Source organism: Anoplophora glabripennis, unplaced genomic scaffold (assembly GCF_000390285.2).
Source record: "Anoplophora glabripennis isolate ALB-LARVAE unplaced genomic scaffold, Agla_2.0 scaffold159, whole genome shotgun sequence".
Classification (NCBI taxonomy): Eukaryota; Metazoa; Arthropoda; class Insecta; order Coleoptera; family Cerambycidae; genus Anoplophora; species Anoplophora glabripennis.
The window spans coordinates 467,325-474,094 of NW_019416271.1; positions in this window are offsets into that span (position 1 = coordinate 467,325).

The following is a 6,770-nucleotide window of genomic DNA, read 5'->3' on the forward strand; positions in this document are numbered from 1 at the left end:
ACCCGAATTTTTATAAGACCCTGCGACACATTGGGCAATTTGGCATCTAAAATCTTCGTTTTGTCAAAGTTTGTTATAGAGCTTGGTTCTCATTCTTTAGAAAATCTATTAATTCTGCACTAAACCACGGTGGATAAACTTGATTGTAGGTACTTTTAAATGAAGGCTTTATAGCACGTACTACATTTTTTTAGATTTACAGCACTATATAAAATATTTAAACCGTCCCGCTTTTTTCCAAGAAAAATAACGTGTTATTAAACATACTAATTACAGTACCGATATAATGAAGCCCTTTACCAATTATTGAGACTCCGCAGCGCAATCATTGACACAGAGAAAACCGTTTATTGGTAAAAACCGCACCGGTCTATTACGCTCCCGTTCTACACGGCGGCGAGCGAAATTACAGGCCAGATCGTTGATTATAGCGTTCGGTGGTTCCATTTATTCCAACGTATTGATGACCCGCAATTATAAAAAACCAATACTAGAAAGGCAATTTATTCAATCAGTGACGGCCGGGTCTTGATCGCCTTATTTATTCGCGTAGGTATGCACCTTGTGACTTAAATCGAAACTGTAGTCTTTGATGAAGAAAATTGTATCGAATTATAACTGTTTGTTTTAAAAATTTGTCAGGTGAGGGCTCCGGATGAAGCACATGTTAAATTTAATCAGTTTTATCTCATGGGTTTACCAAATTTAATCGCATTTTTTGTAGAATCTACCACCCTGTGAAAAAAAACTACTACATTACATTTTGTGCCAAAAGAGTCAGTTAAGGTGAGTATAATTTGATGATGCTCTCCAAACCTCATTCAGACAACAAACTACCCAATTCATCCATAATAATACACATTAGAACCTCACTATGCATGCACAGTAATGGCTGAAGCTGATCTCCTCTACATGCTCCGTTGACAGTTTGCGATTGCACGTCAAGAAGTGCATTAATAAATAATTAATTTTTTCAATCAGTAATTAAATTAATATTAAATATTTAGTTTCTTTCACTAAATAAGCTTGTTGCTTCTACCTCTCTGAAGATCCTCTAAGCCACACCAAATTTAATCAACAAACTCCATATCAAATCCAGTTCCTTGCCGTAATTTACTATACCGAGCGCACTGGAAATATCATTAGCGTTAATCGATATAATAAAAATCCGAATCTCATACTCGGACGATCATTCATCAACATTTTTTTTCTCGATGCCGCATCTAGACGGCCGATGGATGTGGTAGCGTCAAACTTGTCAGTCATATAAGGCCGCGGTAACAAATGGTCGTTCTTAACCCAGTCGGACAGTGTGGTGTCTTGACTTCTGCCCAGCTACCGTTGATGTGTATAGACAGGAATGATGTATTATCTATAGGCAGACATCGCATTGTCGATGTTGTTGCCTTGAGAACACCAGGGCGATTTATTAATGATAAGACTTGTCTTGTCCGGCCCTAGAAGTGTTGGAAAATTAGTCGATAGGTAGGTAGGCATCACAGGAGTTTTGTTTATTAATTGTTAAATTTTGTGTTGGTATCACTGCAGTTAAAGAACTTATTATCAGCTTGAAGAATAGTACTGGCTAAAATTGAATTGTTGACTTTTTTTTAACATATGCTGCTGATGTATTGTGTATTGCTTCCCCATAAATTAAAACATTTGAATACTTTAAACAATAAACCATGGTAATACGAAATGCTGACTATTAGTTTTCAAAATCTTTTGGATGGAGGTTTTTGAAATACCTAAATGCTGATTTCTTAAAATTCTTGGTAAAGTGTGTCTACTTATTGGTGGTAAATGAGGATATCTCTGATTAGAGATCCTGCAAGTCCTATTTATTACCTTGTGACACTGTCCATAAATAAATTATAAATTTAGAATGTCAGCATTTGAATAAATGTTAACGTTTTCCATTCTTAACAACAATAAATAATACTCAAATAAACATTCACTGTATGTGTTAAATTGACAACAATAAACTGGTGACAGATTAAGCGCTTCTTTTGAAGTTCCACTAAAAATTTCACAGCCATCCTCGCAAGAAATTATGCGATATCCGGTGACTGTACGAAAAACAGTAAATATCTTAAAAACCAGAAGAGATAGGTATAGGGAACCATTATATACCATTCGAAAGATCAGGTTGCGCAACAATATATAGGGTGTTTCATTAAAAAAAATATATATAAGTTAAGATGGTTTAAAGTTGACTAAGTTCGGCATTTCTACCACCCTGTATGAAATTAAGTCATTTTGAAATTATGGCAGGGAAGCTTAGAGTTTTAGTTATGTCCCAGATAAATTTTATCGCTCTAACTTTATTATTGTAAAATACATATATTTTTTAATTAGACAGTGCTTTTTATTTTTTTTTTTTTTAAATTAAATATATCAAAAACGGTTAACTTTAAGAATAGGAAACCTTTATGAAAGTTCACCTAAAATTTGACGTAGAATTCAAAATTGCAGTAATATACAGGATGTTCCATTTAAAATAACGAAGATGACGTAACCGAAAGCGTTAGGTGGACGCCATTATTTTAGTTGAGAAAACACTATTGCCCAAATTTTCAAAATTAAAATCGAAGTACTACTAATTTTCGAAAAAAAAAAGAAAATTTCTCCGAGATTACCATTTTAAATTTTTTTCCTTTCTTATAAAAAAACTGACATTTTTTATAAATCCTCAAATTTGTGTTGTTGTTGGTGTTGTTTTTTGGTTTCTATTTTTTTTATTGATTGAAATTTTTTTTTTTTTCAAATTTAGGTTATTTCACATAACACCATTTTGAAAATTCTTGAAGGTTGAAATGATTTATTTGAGATCGAATGCATGTCTTCTTTTAAAGCCCACTGTTCGTCCAAAAATGGAATAAATAACAATTTTTCTTCATTTTGTTTGTTTTTGAATGTAGTTTTCGAAAAAAAATACAAAAAAATTATTCAAAACGATCTTCTATTTTTTCTTAACTTTTTCAAAAAAAAATCGAAATTTTTTTCATGTTTACCACTTTCAATTACCTCATATATATTTTTTTCAATTTTGGGATACATTTTCAAAAATTTTCAAAATAGTGATGTGAAATAAGCTTAATTTGAAAAAAAATTTCCTCAATTAATAAAAAAAACAGAAAACGAAAGAACACCACACTGAAAAAATTTGAGGATTTATAAAAAATATAAGTTTTTTAAAAGAAAAAAAAATTAAATGGTAATCGGGAAATTTTCGTTTTTTTTTCGAAAATCGAAAAAAAAACAGCGAAGATAGGTCCAGATAATTTTGATTTTTTTTTCAAAAAGTACATAGAAAATCAAAAATTTTTAAAAAAACGTCCGGATAACTCAATTTTTGAAATAGTTATGGTTATTTAAAAAAAAGCTATTTATTTTCAAAAATTCATAACTTTTTTGACGGGTGAAAAAATTTAGAAAAATTCTCAGAGGTTTTCAATGGGGTAGAAGACAATAAAAAAGTTTCAACCAAATCGAAAGGGGTTAGGGTTAAAAGTGGTCGATTTGGCGTGGAATGCCCCATATACAGTCACAAGTTGTCGATGAAATTTGCGGACACCCTGTATATTAGGGAAGTTTGGGCAGTTTTTGCAGAATAGGACTACAGTGCAACCTCTTTAATACGAACACACGTTAATCCGATCACACGCTAATCCTAACGGCCAAATCTAAACGATGACGAGAAAAGACGAGATCGCTTCGCGCGTACGCGCGTAGTCGGTAGTCAGTTTATTTGCCGATAGCGAAGAACCTGTTGCGTGTCGTGTTTTGGGTAACAATTTTGGAGTTTTTTTGGAAGTATGAAAAATGTGGAAAGCGTAAAATAATACATATATGTATATGTAACTACATGTTTATGTTCTACCTTATATAAATTTTATGTGTCTTATATGATTTATATTTATATTGTTATAATAAAATATATATATGTACAAATCTTTATAGTATGTTCGATAATCCGAACGATGCGATAATACGAATGCCTGGCAATGTGGTGTTCGGATTAAATACTGCACTGTATTTGGAACAATAAATTATCCTTGAAATGGGTTCTTACGAAATGGCAGCTACATCAGTTTTAAGAAAAATGGTAACTAGCTCGAAGTTTTTGCCATTGGTGCAAACTCCAATAAATTAGATAGAACAGCCGAGAGTATTAAGGCCGGTACCAACTGGCTCGGCATTCACGCGACCATTCCCAATAAAAATACCTAGTTCTCGGAAATATCAAATTAGTATTTAACATACGCCATTCCAACACCTCCATTCGTGCGTCGCGTCCCGTAAATTATTTCATAAACAGCAGAAGTATTATGTTTTATGTAAACACCGTGTTTCGGCGTATAAATAATAGTGTGACAACTTATAATTAAAATTAGCGTTGATTATTCCTAACGTGTAGCATGTTCGGGCATTATATTATAAGGGCCATAAAAGGTAATGGATTTTTTATGCGGCCATGATTATGCATATTAATGCCATTTAAATACACCCCCGGTGTACGTACACGTTATAATTTTACAATACATTCCGGTGGTGAACAAAAGTTCGCTTTCAGCCCCGGATCACCGCGCGTATTACCGCGTAATGTCGCGCTGTAAAAATAATGAGGGATTTGTCATTAGGAAGGAAACAGGCTAAATACATTAAATGCGAAAATCTTACCCCGCGAACTCAATTCCTAACGCTGCAGGTTATATAAAGCTAATTATCCCCCTTCTGATGCACGTACATAGTGCTTCCCAAAGTGAACAGGAATTTTCAAAAATAAGTGTTTCTAGTGAGGTCATCTATTGGCGACGGAAAGGTAGATCCTTCACTGACGCACTGTCAAAAGTTTATGACATTTGAACCAATAGAAGGGGAGTTATTCGTCTGAAGTGAGAGTATAAATAAATCAAAAATGAGTTTTGAAGATTACGAGGTAAATGCTTACAGTAGTGATGAGGAGGTTAGAAAACCACGAATTTTCAAACAAATACCAATTTTTTTGAAGAATATGATCTATAAGTATTTTTCACAAGATTTAGGCTTTTCCCACGTACAGTAGAAAATTTATTAGAATAAATACAAGATATCATTAATCACGGTACGCATGTTCTATATTTCTATATACAGGGTAGCCCATCGAAAACGTACCGCAAGGCATTACAGGGTAGTAAAGAACTTTTCGACAAAATCCAAAAACAGGTCAAATTTGTTTCTGAGGGAGACAACTTTTGGCTCAAAAAGCATACCAAAATCTTCAACCCCCTAAGTGGGGGTGCTATCCCCTAAATTTTTTCAAATGGGAATGAGGGTCGAGCGGGGGGTCATTAAAAAGGGCTTTTAATTCTCTATACATCGATTCTTACTTTTTGAAAATCGATTCATTATTTTAGAAAATATGCAGCTTTGAAAATACGAACAATATTTTTGACGAGAAATGCGAAAATCGATTTAATTTTACTTCAAAACTTACGGTATTAGTCAAGTAAATGCTGAAAATGTTGTCCGCCAACTTGCATACAATGATACAGGTTGTCTTCAAACCGTTGTCGAACATTCTGGAGCACTTGCGGTGTTACTTCGCGACATACATTAATGATTCGTCCTCGCAGATCTTCCAAGGTATCAGGTGGAGTGCTGTAAACTTTGCTTTTAATGTGCCCCCAGAGAAAGAAATCTAAAGGATTTAAGTCGGGTGACCGAGGGGGCCACTCAATTGCACCTCTTCGTCCTATCCAGCGTCCTGGAAACGTCTCATTTAGGTAATTGCGCACATTGAGCGAGTAATGTGGAGGAGCTCCGTCTTGCTGGAAAATCAGTTCGTGTTCATTGTAAGCAGGGTCGTCCTCTATGATATTTGTTAGAGCTGGGTCGATGACATTTTGTAGTAAATCCAAGTACATATCGCCTGTCAAATTTCCAGGAAGGAAAAAAGGACCTACAATGGAATTTCCAAAAATACCTGCCCATACATTCAACTTCTGGGGGTGTTGGGAGTGTGTCTCATGGAAAATCCTTGGATTGGTATCAGCCCAGTAACGACAATTATGGCGATTCACTAAACCATTCAAGAAGAACGTACACTCGTCCGAAAAACACACATTAAAGAGGAAATTATCGTTTATCGCTCGTTCAGTCATTATTTCGCAAAATTGCAAACGACGATCAAAATCGTCTTCATTTAGCTCTTGCACTAGCCGAATCTTATAAGGATGGAATTTGTATTTTTTTAATATTCGTTGGACACTTGTACGACTCACTCCTGTCGCAGTAGCCAATTGCATTGTACTCAGCGTACTATCCATTGCCACTTGCCCCAATACCGCTATTTCCGTAGGTTCATTTAGTACCGGATTTTCAACCTGCCTCTTTTTGTTATGAACGGAGCCAGTTTCGCGAAATTTGGCCACCAATTCGCGAACAATTTTTCCAGACGCATGTTTCTCAGGATGCCGTTGGTTGAACAGTTCGGCGACCCGATTTCCGCATTCATTGTTTTTGAAAAAAAGCTCAATAATTTCTACTCTTTCTGGAATTGAGTACACCATAATTAATCAATTTAAAAGACTCGGCAGTATTGGTACTCTTCAACTACAAGTCACAAGACAGTTATCTAGCAACTTCTTGTGGCCTATCTAAATACGAAACAAAAAGCGGACAATTTTTTGCTCACCAAAATCAGGCTAAAGAATTCGCAAATCAGAAAAAAAAAAACAGCGAATTCTTTTGAAGGAATTTACCAAGCTAATACCGTAAGTTTTGAA